Source organism: Desmodus rotundus, chromosome 1 (genome assembly GCF_022682495.2).
Source record: "Desmodus rotundus isolate HL8 chromosome 1, HLdesRot8A.1, whole genome shotgun sequence".
Classification (NCBI taxonomy): domain Eukaryota; kingdom Metazoa; phylum Chordata; class Mammalia; order Chiroptera; family Phyllostomidae; genus Desmodus; species Desmodus rotundus.
In genome coordinates this window covers 51,084,046-51,097,468 of record NC_071387.1, presented here as the reverse complement: position 1 = coordinate 51,097,468, position 13,423 = coordinate 51,084,046, and positions in this window count along the sequence as shown.

The window sequence follows — 13,423 nt, the reverse complement described above, 5'->3', positions numbered from 1 at the left end:
GCCATTTGGGCCTCTCCATAGAGCAGCTCCCAACATTGCAGCTGACCTGCCTTAGGGTGAGAGCAAGAAAACAAGTCCCCAAAATGGAAGTCTCAGTCATTTTTCGTGACAGTTGTTGAAGGGACATTTCATTACTTCTGCCATTTTCTGTTCATCAGAGGCAAGTCAGCAAAGTCCAGACCACATTTAGGGGAGCTGATTACACAATGGTTCAAATACCAGGAGGTAGAGTTATTGGGGGTCATCCTGGAGGCTGCCTACCACAGCCAGTAATACTTCTAGTACAGAATCCAGTCTAAAATCATATATTGCATTTTATTGACTTATTTCTTTAGTCTTTTTTTTTAATAACCCTGACATTTTTGAAAACATTGCTGTCCTTTTTAAAGTAGAATGTTCCTCATTTGCGGTTAGAGTGATTATTTCCTTATTAGATTCAGGCTGTGCATTACCAGCTGAATATTACATGAGTAGTGTTGTCTCCTCTTCAGAGTATTGTCTTAGTCAGTTTGGGCTACTATAAAGGAATACTAAAGACCAGGAGGCTTATAAATAACAGGAATTTCTTTCTTACTGTTCTAAAGGCTGAGGGGTCTAAGATTAAGTCATTGGCAGACACAGTATTTGGTGAAGAGCATCTTTCTGCTTCATAGATAGCTGATAGCGATCTTCTTGCTGTCTCTTTATATGGCAGAGGGACTAGAGAACTCTCTGGGGTCCCTTTTATAAGGACACTACTCCCATTCGTTAGGGTTGTAACCTCATGACCCAATTTCCCCACTGCCTAATACTATCAATTTGGGGATGAGGTTTCAGCAATGAATTGTGGGTGGACACAAGCATTCAGTCTGCAGCATGCGGGCATCATCCAGAGGCACATGATGTCCATCTGCCCCTAATTGTTGATGTAAATTTTGATCCTTGGGCAAGGTGCTATCTGATTTCTCCACTTAGTAATTACAGTTTTCCCCTTTGCAACTAACAGGCAATCTTTGAGAAGACACTTTAAGACCATGCAAAGTATTTGCTCCTTACCAAAAATTTCTTCTAGATTTAGCATCTGAATGATTCTTAAATCTACAATTAGTCTGCTTGGTCTACCATCACAAAATACCCAGAAATTTCTGTTGTTCTGATTTAACAACAGAAATGTATTTTCTCATGGTTTCAGAGGCTGGAAGTCCACGATCAATGTGCCGGCAGGGTAGCTAGCTTTCCCCTGAGGCCTCTGGTTTTGGCTTTCGGACAGTCTCCTTCTTGCTGTTTCCCCCTGTAGCTTTCTAAGTGTGCTCATGTCTCTCTCTCTTTTTTTTTTTTTAAAAAAAAGAACACCAGTCCTATTGGATTAGCCCCCTCCCCCACCCAGTGACCTTTTCTAACCTTAATTACTGCCTTAAAGGCCCTGTGTCCATGTATAGTCACATTGGGACTTTGGGCTTCAACATGTGAATTGCGGGGACACAATTCGCTGTATATCAATATCCTACTGTAAAAAGATCCATCTCTTGTCATATATTTATTTATATCTCTGCTTGTTAGTGTATGGATTCCATTTTCTTTATGGTCTATAATTCAATAAAACCCTCATTTTGGTGTTATATTGTCCCCGACTTGGGCAGTGGAAGCCCCTTCAGGCTAGCTCTCCTTTCCTGGCGACACGCCCCCATTCCACATTAGGCACTGCCTTACATCCCAGCACAGAATGTTTCAGGCTCCCTTTAAATGGACACGGTGGTTGCTCAGCTTTATGAAGGCACTAAATGCCACAGCAATGTACACTTTAAAACAGTTAATTTTATGCTGTGTGAATTTCTCTGAGGACGTCTGGTTCCTTTTAGTCAGAAAACTGAATTAGAAATAAGATCGTGGTGTTAGGTGTGCTCATTGCTACAGAAGCATTTTTTTACAGTGAACAGAGTTATGTATATAATTATACATATATATCACACACACCCATGCAACATAAACATGCATATAGGCATGTTTCCAAAATCACGAGTCTACAAAATCTGTGTCTTTTCGCAGAGAGCACATGCTGATCAGTGAGCCCTGTGTCTACAGCGAGCCAGGCTGTAGACCATCGTCAGATATGCTTGCACCCAGCCAAGCCCAAGGCCAGCAGGTTCCTGGCATTGCATTCTCTCCTGTGCCTTATTGTCCCCCGTGGTTTGGGTGGGCAGATCCTTGTCTGCCAAGGCATTGCATGACCCATTGTAGGCCCTCACCTCTGTCCAGTACAGACATGTTGCCTAGTGTTTCCGTTAGCTCATTCTGCCCTCTGTCACAAAACCAGTCCTCCAGGAACAAAGCTGAACTCCTTCCCTTCTCCCGTTTCAGCTTACCTCAGTTCATTGTCTCTCCCTCCCTCCATCCCTTTCTCAATCTCTCGCGCCCCCCCCCACCTCTCTCACACGCACACACACACCTTTGAAAAGGTCAACTCTTTCCCTAAACAGTGGGAGGCTCCCTGGGCAAAGGGTTGGAGTCGTTTCCTACCTGTAATTCATCAGCATTAAACACTGGAGCATCACTGTAGTAAGAGGATGGCTCTGGAGCCATTTCTTTCTATTCTCCTTTTCCTACCTCAGCCCCTGGGGAAGGCTGCCCCTGGGCTCAGCAGCTGGAGCTCAGTGATTTAAGAGGAGGACCCAGGAGGCTTCACCCAAGAACCACAAGGACTTGGGCTCTTCCCTATTCAGGGAGCTTCCCCAGCTTGTGCCTTTGCCCCATCCCCCACCCCCCAGAGTTCCCAGGACTACAGCATCTGTATCTGTCCACCTGTGTCTGTTCTGCTACAAAATTACCTCCAGGAACTGGGAGGGGTGCATGGCAGCTGGAAGAAGTCAATCTACAGAGAGAGTGACGACCACAAGGGAGAAAGGAAAGCTCAAGCACGGGGTTCCTCATAGGGTTAACACAGCCAGGCGTACACAAATGGTGGATGAGGATGAGGCAAAATGAGAAATCCTGTGCACCGAGTGGGGGAAAACCAGCTTCCACGCTTTCTTTTTGCATCAGGGGGTACATTTACATTTCAGAGTAAACCCAGCTACAAATGAGAGTAGCTGGGAGAGTGTCCCTCCTCAGGCAGCTGATGAAAAACCCTTCCAACGCCTTTGATGGGGGGTGCACACTGGAGCACATTTTTAAATGTGCATCTGTATCGAGTTCTGCTGGGGAACCCCAGCCGTGAGCCGCGCAGCTGGTGGGTGAGAGGGAAAACCTTGTCTGGAACTCGTGGGGTTTGGAATAGGCTGCCACAGCAGCACCAAGGAAAACCCGAAGTAGATCTTAGGAAACAAAGTACGCACCGCTCAGGAGCTCTGCACCCGGTCCCATTACAAAAACTCACCGCCAGTCTCAGGCTCCCAGAGCTCCACCGTTGGAGCACACCCCCAAGGGCTCGCAGTGGGAACCTGGGAGGGGTCGAACATGCTGTTCGGAATAATTTAGGAGGGGAAATATTCTTCCTGCTTGGTAGTGTGAAATCACTTATTTATGGCTTCTATTCAGGCCCGGTTTGCAGATAATCCCCCTTTCTATGCAGTCTAACTCATGAATGTTGATCTTGCAAATCAAGCTGACACTGGCAGCTTTTGTCCAGCGGGCATACATCAAGGCCTGCTTTCTCCTCAGCACGTTAACCCTCTCATCGGAATTCAGGTCCCAGCCTCCTAGATTCCTGAAAGGCGTGCTCCGCCCCAAAGCGACCTGGGGTCTCCAACAACAATCCGGGGGCTTGTCTGCCAAGCTCTCCTGCTCGGCTTGGCGAGTCCTGTTCAGGGCCCCCGAGAGAAGCTCTCAAGAGAAATGGCCCCGGCAGGAGGAGGTCACGGATGAGAGGCTCCAAACCCTTTAGATCCTCACTGGGGGGCCTAGGCTTTGGTCCTTAAACACAAAATCAAGCCAAGCCCAGGCAAAACGCCATTCCCAGAAAGGAAGCAACGAACCAACTCTGCTTACCTGGCAGGAGGACCTGGGAGCGAAGCCCGCCAGGATGTATGAATCAGAAATAATGAGATAAGATGGGGGAGGGCAGGTGTCAGCTCTATCCACTGAAGCCGTCAATAAAGGAGGCTTTTGCTCAAAGCAAGGCAAGTCGTTGGCTTTTAGAATTGACTTAGTGGTAACTCTGGAGATGTGATAAGATCCTTCTTAATTAATGCTAATGATGTAATGGTTATAAAGTACTCTAGGCTCCAGAAGAATAGGTACTAACTGCAGACCAAATATGTATTTGAGTGTTTTGTAATTAATGGGACTGCTTAAAAAATAGGAATAGGGGCTTCCACACCCTTACTCTCAGGAATCCAAACTCATGAATAAAGATACTGATGCTTAATTTAAACCAAAGTGGTCTCTATAGCCTCAGCAACTCATTATGCTTCATAGATGCACAGGTCACCTACCTATGTAATTTCTCACCGTTTGATCAAGAGCCTTTCAAGTGTTCACACAGGAGTGTAGAAAGGATATGTTAATGCATAAGTTTGTGTTTTTAAAATTATCATGGTGTTTGATACGGAATGAGTAAAATAGATGGTCAGGATTCCTACCGGCATGTAATATTTCCCACCTACCTCCCCTCATCAGTACCCGGATGTACAAGCCGCCCCCACCACTCTGTGAAATGAGTCCCTTGAAGGAGCTGGAGACCTGTAAATGACAGATGAGTCACTTGAGGTCCCAGTAAACAGGAGCACTGATTCTTAGTACTGCCTCTTTCCAGTTACTCTGACCGCCATGGAGCTCACCGGAGAGGAAACCATTGGATGGTTGTGGTTGGGTGTTCTGAGGAGGAGGGTTATCAGAGCGACCGTTTGACCCCCACACACTTCTCAGAGAGAAGGGATATGTTGAGTCAGGGCACTGTCGATGGGGAAAGTCTTATCTCTGTGCACTGCTCCCCAATCTCGGAGTCCAATGTCAATGGAATGATGCAAATTAACTGCTTTCCTTTTGTGGGACAAATTCCTCAGGAACAATTTGACCAACATCAAAGAAACTAATCTGTCTTGTCTTTGCCTGTGATTTTTATCTGCACACTTTGGGTCTGGGTGTGCAGCTTGTGGAGGGCACAGGAGGTATTCGTCTGCACAGTCTGTTTCCCTTCTGTCGCCTGGACTTCAAGTGGCCTTGCTGGGACAGGTCATGGGACCACTGGGCACATGACCAAACCAATTCTATTCTGTCTTCCAGGAACTGGGGTTTTCAGGTGCAAACCTGGGACTAGGAAATTGATCAAAGTATCTGATACCTGGAGCTGTCCTGTTGCTGGTAACTTCCAACACCCACTGAGCTCCTCTCCATTCAGGGTCTGCTGCACTTTGCCTTCAAAACCCTTTTTTTTTTTTATTGCTTAACTTGCATATATCAATACCGAAGTCATAAGGAAAACAGCAAATTTAAAAACCAATTATTTTTTATTGTGACATGTGACATACATCTTGAAAAGTACATAAAAAGGTAATACAAATAATCACAGAGTGAGCGTCCATGCATGTCACTATCACCTGGGCCAGGCACTAGATGGAATATTGCCATGTGCCAGGGAGCCCTCACCTTTCCCACTGGTACCCCTCCTTGCCGATGACAGTCACCTTGCCCTTTCCAAACCATTATGCTGATATTCTTCCATGCTTTTTTTTAGTCCTTACTCAAGGATACGTTTATTGACTTGAGAGAGAGAGAGAGTAAGAGAGATCGACTGGTTGCCTCTGGTACGTGCCCCAACCAGAGATCAAACCTGCAACCTAGATGTGTGCCCTGATGCGTAATTACACCTGCCACCTTTGGTGTATGGGACGACGCTCCGACCAACTGAGCCACCCGGCCAGGGCTATGCTGATATTCTTGATAATCACTTCCTTGCTTTGCGTTACAGTTGTATCACCTACACAGGCATCCCCCCACTGTTGTCTCACTTCGTCTGCTTTTGAAATTTATGTGAAAGAAGTCTTCTTGTCTTTGCTCACCATTATGTGGGTGAAAATCATCCATGTTATTGTGCATACAGTTTCTTAGTTTTATTGCTGGGTGGCCGCACACTTGTGAACATCGCATGCTTACTTACCCATTCTATCCCAGATGAACATACGCGTTGTGTCCATTGGGGCTGTTGCAAACAGCACTGCTCTGAGCATCCTGTTTATGTCTCCTAATAACACGTGAGCACCTTTCCCTAGTGGAAATCCCTAGGAGTGAGATTGCTGGGGCGCAGGCTATGTACCTCATCACCCTCACTAGATAATGTTACACTATTTTTTTGAAGTCGTTGAACCAATTTTGAATTCCCACCAGCAGTAGATGAGAGATCCTATTATCCTGCATCCTCTCTGGACTTCATATTCTCAGCTTTTTAAATCTTTGGCCCATGAGGCGGCTTTATTTATGATTCCCTGGTGGCTGATGAGGTATGCACCGTTCCCAACACTGGCCATTTCATTTCCAAAATCTATTTCACATACACAGGCACATACACATATGCAGGCATGCATGTGTGTGTGGATAGGGTTAGTTCAGGTTCCTTTAAGTGATCAAAAAATACCAAGTTTTGTGTTCCTATTCAACCATCAAATTCAAGGAAAACTGTCTTTTTTCTGGTGTTCAATTTTTTTTACAGAACACTTTTGTTGTCTAATTTACATTTAACTTAACAGGCAACTTTTTTTTTTTTAATTTGAGGAGCTAATCAGAAACTTATTCTTGAAATTGTTTCATCTGACTTTCCACTTGAAGATCTAACATCACTAAAACCTGATAGTAGTTCCTGCTCTTGGTAATGACCATTCACTCCATGCCTCCTGAATGCTATTCCTGTTAGTTACAGAGGCTAGCATTAAACCACACCTGCCGAGGTCTGCGATTACGTAAGACCTGTTGGGATTATTTCTCATCCTCGTGGATATGTCTGTTTGCCTCCAAAACAGAAAATTTGCCCCTTGTATCTTATAGAGAAACTATAGTATCAGCCAGCACTTCGTAGGTACAACCAAACATAACATTTGCCCAGCTCTATTTAGATATTCAACAAACTTCTTTCTCTCTCCTCACTCCCCCCCAAGTGTTGTTCTTTACCGTCCTTCCTCCTGATCAATAAAATGATAATGGAGAATGTAAGACATAATGACAATAAGACACTTCTGAGCGCTAAAATATTAGGGTATGGTTTTAGATTCTGTTCTAGCCCAAGGGACCATGTGAACAGGGATGGCAAATAGGTTTCATTTCACATCTGATTGGCTGCAGAAATGTTTGGAAAGAATTCCAGAGTCACGCCTGGGCTCTGTGGCAAGAACGCTGTGATGGTTCAGTCGTACCTGCGGTGGGGGGTGGGGGGTGGGGCGGGAGGGTGGAAGGTGGCAGGACTTACACCATGTGCATGTTAGAGCAATGGTTCTGAAACGCGGCTGCCCTTTAGACTCACCTGGGGGCTTTGACATGCTCAAGCCCGGGCCTCACCCCAAACCGGTGATATCAGAAACTTCAGGAGGGGCTCAGGCTTCAGTATTTTTAAAACTCCCAAGCAGATTCTGGTGCGTAGCCAGGTTAGAGAACATACAACGAGAGCAGTGTTTCTCAACCTATTTTTCATTATGCCCTCCTCCAGATATACATTTTCCCCTAATTGTCCTCCTGCCAGGAAATTTTAATACTGCAAATATACTGTATATGTGTTTGTATACTGTAGATACACCTGTACTTTATACAGAAAAGAAGGGTAAGATTTTCGTTACCCTTGGCAGTGATTTCAGTTAGCTTGAGAATGCATGATCTAAAATCTAGGAATTAGCTTTTAGAGAATTGTTTATAGTGAGAAAAATGTGACTTGGTTCCATTTGCAATTCGGGCATGATAATAATTTGCTCTGTAAAAGCAAAAGGGTACCATTAGCATGATAGTGGAGGTACAAAATGATGCATTGTTTGTGGCCACTGATGGACTTGGCTGTGTCTTTCATAGTTTTCAGGAAAAATTAAGGGATAATGTTAATTGAGCCAGGCACGTGATAACCCCCTGCTGCTAAATAAGTACTATTGGAGGTGGAAATGTTTACTCTCCTAGCAAGAGAAACTATGTCTAAGGTGGATAGTTTCTGATGACGACACAGTGACCGGTTCTATTTTCTATTACTAACAAAACTGGTAGTGTTTGTTTCTCATGTTCGGTGCCTTATGGTAATGTCTGATTACTTTACTGTTATTCACCAGCTTAATAAAAGTCTTAGAGAGAAGTTTCGCCCAGAGGAGGGCATTTATTCTTCTGTAACCTAGGGTGGTCTTTATCACTATGCACTTTTACCTTTACAACCAAAAAATCTTAGCATTTCCTAAGATGCTTCAAGTAAACACAAATTTAAAACCTTGTAAATAATTTTTTAATCCTCGCCCAAGGATATTTGTTCATTGCTTTTAGAGAGAGAGGAAGGGAGAGAAAAACATCAATGCAAGAGAGAAGCATCGATTGGTTGCCTCCCGTACGTGCCTGGGGGTTAAACCTACAACCTAGACGTGTGCCCTGACTGGGAATTGAACCTGCAACCTTTCAGTTATGGGATGATGCTCCAACCAACTGAACCACACCAGCCAAGGCCAAAACCTTATAAAAAATTTATTGGACACATTTGTAAGATGTGGCACATCTCATCAGTCTCCATTTTCTTAAACATCCACCTCCCCAGCCTTGGCAGTGGCTCCAGTGTCACCCTGACACTCCCCCTGTCACCATGGGCAAGTCATTTAACCCATCTGTGCCCTCCAAGAATTGAAAAAAACATTTGCTGTACCACGCAGGCTTCCAGAAAAAATAAATATGGAAAGCTGTTTTGTGAAAGCAGAAAGGCACAACACGAATGAAAGGCAGTGACGACCCAGCATCATTCAGCAAGTATTTGTTAGTCACCCGTGTTCTCATCGCTGAACTGAACTCCTGCAGCCCAAGGATGCATAAGGTGTACTGACTCTGCCCTCAGACAGCTCCCACTGACAGCCTCCCTGGCCTCTCATCTCCCTGCTGGTTTTCACTCCGTGTGGGTTCTGGCCCCCCAGAAAGAGAGGCTATGGGCAATCCACCGATGGCAACCAGTAACAAACATTCAGGCACACTGAGTGTTACACCTAACAGAGGGATTGCAGTTTATTTATTTTTAATTATTTTAATTTTTCAATTCTGGTTGCCATACAATGTTATATTAGCACCAGCTGTACAACATAGTGATCAGACCTTTATATACCTTACGAAGTGATCACCCTGATAAGTCTAGGACCCATCTGACACCAAACATAGTTATTGCAGTATTGTTGACTATATTCTCTATGCTGTACTTTTCATCCCCGTGTGTGTTTTTACAACAGCCAACATGTGCTTCTTAATCCCTTCCTTTTTTTGCCCAGTTCCCCCAATCCACCTCTCACCTAAAAACCATCAGTTTGTTCTCTGTATCTATTAGTTTGTTTCTGTTTTGTTTGTTAATTAATTCATTTAATTTAGATTCCTCATATAAGTGAAACCATATGGTATTTTTCTTTGTCTGATTTATTTCACTTAGCCTAATAGCTTCTAGGTCCATCCTTGTCATTGCATATGGCAAGATTTGATCCCTTTTTATGGCTGAGTAATATTCCACTGTGTATATGTACCACAGCTTTTTTATCCACTCAACTATTGATGAACACTTGCATATATTGGTATTGTAAATAATGCTGCAATGAACATAGAGGTGCAAATATCTTTTCAAGTTAGTGTTTTGAGTTTCTTTGGATGAATACCCATAAGTGGAATTGCTGGTCATACAGTAGTTCTACTTTTAATTTTTTTGAGTAACCTCCATACTGTTTTCCATAGTGGCTTCAGCAATTTTCAATCCCATCAACATCATACAAGGGTTGAGGGATCGCAGAGTTTAGACTGTCTATTTGGTTCTCAAATCACGGATTCATTCTCTGTGCTGCAATGTAGGGTGGGGCAAAAACAGTTTTTCATATGGAAAATAATAAAATAATTAATAAATCATAATACAAGAATAAATTCTGTGTTTTGTATCCTTGCAACTGTAAACCTACTTTTGGCCCCCCCTGTATATAATCACACAGCAGCTTCATTATCTTTGTGTTGTCACAGCTGGACTCTTCCTTTGTCCACTGGCACCAGGTTGGTCAGTGCTAGGTTCTTCATTAGAATGTAAGCCCATTGAGGGCTGGCACCTCTGGGCTCCTTAGTGGGTCCCAGAGTCCCTAGATCTCTGCTCCCGAGCACATGCTGCCGGTGGAAAGAAATGCGCAGTGAAGGGTATTGAACAGTTAGTGAGGCAGAGGGATCAGCAGACCTAGTGTCTTATAAATGCCAATGTCATTCTTGAAGAACTGTACTATCTTCAGCCCTCTCCTGAAATGTCCACTTCCCAGTTTCCCTCTGGCTGATCTCCAGCAATTCCTGCAATAACCCAGAGGAGCTGAGCTGACCCTTTTAGTTCTAACGTCCAGGTATTTCTTTGCTCACCTGCCCTTTCCTTTCTTCCTCTCTCACAAGCTCCAGGGCACTGGCTTTTAGGACTCCTATTTAGTGACACACTAAAATGAAATCAGAGTACATTAAGTTGAACTTGCTGTCAGAACACACTGGACCCAAGAAAACTGAAGATTTCCCTGCTTGGCAGCTGCTTGGGACAATCTGCCTCACTCGTCCATTTCCCAGCAGCCCAGAGTGCCGAGAGGAGACACACCAATCAATGCCCAGGCTGAGCTGAGCACTTGGTCTTTAGAGGTCATCTGGGACCTAAGAAAAGAAAGCCAGAGGCAGGGAGGGAAGAGACCCTGAAGGAGCAGCTTAATGAAGAGCCATATAAGTCACCTCAGCCCTGGGGTAAATGAGTGTGCGGTGGGAGGTTCCCTTGGCATGCCTGCTGCCTCAAAGACACTTTCCACTGCAACATATTTGCAACATATTTGTGTCCTATACTCTCAAATATGAAATCAGTGCATTTCAGTAACTGTAAGTGGCAGGTTCCCCAACCTTAAGTCCATTTATGGAGGTATTTTTCAAACCCCACACTAATGGGGAGACGACACAGGCCAGCTGGCAGGAGTTGGAGCCCTGAGCGAGGAGAGGCAGGGAACCACGGCCTTGCTGCAGGTGAGCATTTTTAATGAAGGAGCATTTAACCCGAGCAGCCTGTGCTGTATCCCCCGGGCCTCCTCAAAGTCCAGTTTGCCCAAGGTGGGTGAGATAGCCAGACCCATGTATCAACAGTAGGGAACAAGAAGCATATGATGTTATTGCCACCACTGTTTTCATTTACTTTATGTTTTTGAGAAAGTTCAGCAAAGCACACACAACCCTGGGAAAGTGCGCTGACTCGGCAGTTGCACTGAGCTCAAGGCCCCTCAAATTAGAGTAACGGGCCCTAGCATCCTCCACGTTTGGGGTTTTTTTTTCAGAGACCCCAGGTGCATTAGATGCTATTCTAAAAGGGGAAGCCACTTCTCCTGATTTAATCATCAGTATCATATTTTTATGACTTAGATAAATCTGATGGAACATTTATTGCACTTGAGGTTGGCTATTGACCTAGAACACCCTAATAATTTTTTTAGGAGATTAAAACCTCCTGGTGATGTTGCAAGTGCTTAAAACTGGTATAAGAAATATAGGATAGCTGCTGCCAAAGCCCGTCTGAGGCTTCGGACTCAGTGTCACTGCCTCCCTCTTCTTATGCCATGTTGCCTGCTCCCACTAACTCCCTTCCACATTCTCAGAACCACTTTCCATCCTCCCCTCCCACCTAGAGCAAGGACATTCACACCACCACCTCCAGCACAACAGAGCGAGCAGAGTCTGGAAGGTTAGCTCCTCAGTTTTGAAATGTTTCCCTCCTCTGCTCAAAAAATGATTATTTAAATTGTTGCCAAAATATAACCTTGATCCTCAGTTCTGAGCCGTGTGGAAACTACCGAGCTGGTCGTGACACAGCACTCAGCCTGACATTGTCGCTGTCAATTCATAGGGACTCTAGGGCTTCTCCAAACACTCCTGTGCATCAGGGTACAGAGCCTTTGGGGAGGAGGGCAGCTTAGCTCCAGAGCAGAGTTTCCCAGCCTGTATTCTGCAGTGTCAGAGAATGTTAATATGCATTCATTAATAGGAGCTCCTTGCAATAAAGGGTTGCAAGATCAAATAGGTTTGAGAGCCACTGAATACCAAATGTCCCTCTTGGAGATTCTTGATGCAAATTACCACAGTAAAGGCTCTCAGAAGCCCCACAGTAAGAAATATTCATTTACTCAGCATTTTCCACATTAACCCCAGAACCTCTTTTACCTAGATACCTGAGAAAACACAACTGTAGGGGTAGAGGAATCAGACATTCCAACTAAGAAGATGTTAATAATTGGGGATGGATGTGAGTACGCTTTGTTACAGGATGCTCATAGAGTGTTCAGGGGCATCCTGGACCTGAACATAAGCTGGTGTGGCTCAGTGGATTTAGGGCCGACCTGTGAATCAAAGGATAGTTAGTTTGATTCCAAGTCAGGGCACATGCCTAGGTTGCAGGCCAGGTCTCCAGTAGGGGGCGCACAAGAGGCAACCACACATTGATATTTCTCTCCCTCTCTTTTTCCCTCCTTTCCTCTCTCTCTAAAAATAAATAAATAAAATCTTTAAAAAAATACTTTATGGCCAGCATTTGTTGAGTTTGCATATGTGCCAGCCGCAGTGCTAAATCCTTTACTTCAGCATATTCTCATTTGTTTTAATCCTTACAACAACTTCGCGAGGTCCTACTGTGCACAGTTTTATAACTAAGGAACAGAGAGCTGAAGTAGCTTGCCCAAGGTCACACAGTCTGTAATGAGTTCAGGTCTGCAGGTGTCCTCAACCCGAGAGCTCTGCTGCTTCCCTGTGGAGAGTTCGTATTCTTGGGCTGCCTTGCAGAGATTTGAATAAGGACCGGTGTGGATCGGAAAGAGAGAACATGTCCCCAGGGAGATCTGGACTTGAGAAGGCAGAAATCTTCCCTGCTCTCACCCCAGCTAACCTCGCCATTGTGATCTACTTGAAATGAGTGACTACTGAAGTGACAGATCGGACTTGGTCAGTACCTCCAGGAATGGGGACCGAGCTGAGGTTTCAGGCCTGCCCTTCCCTCAGGGGGGACAGAAGCAGAATCCCTAGCCGTGAGCCCCAGCATGAAGACTGTCAGCCACTCCCAGTGTGTGTGTGCCACGAACTGAGCCACCACCTAGCTGCAGGTTACTCTCCGTGTGGTCCCAGATCAGCAGCGTCAGCACCACCTGGGTACTTGATATAACTACAGACCTACTGGGTCAGAATCTCTGGGGGTGGGGCTCCAAAACTGTGTTTTCATCAGTCCTTCAGAGGAGTCTTATACTCTAGGCCAGATCTCTCATTTTATACATGAGAAAAC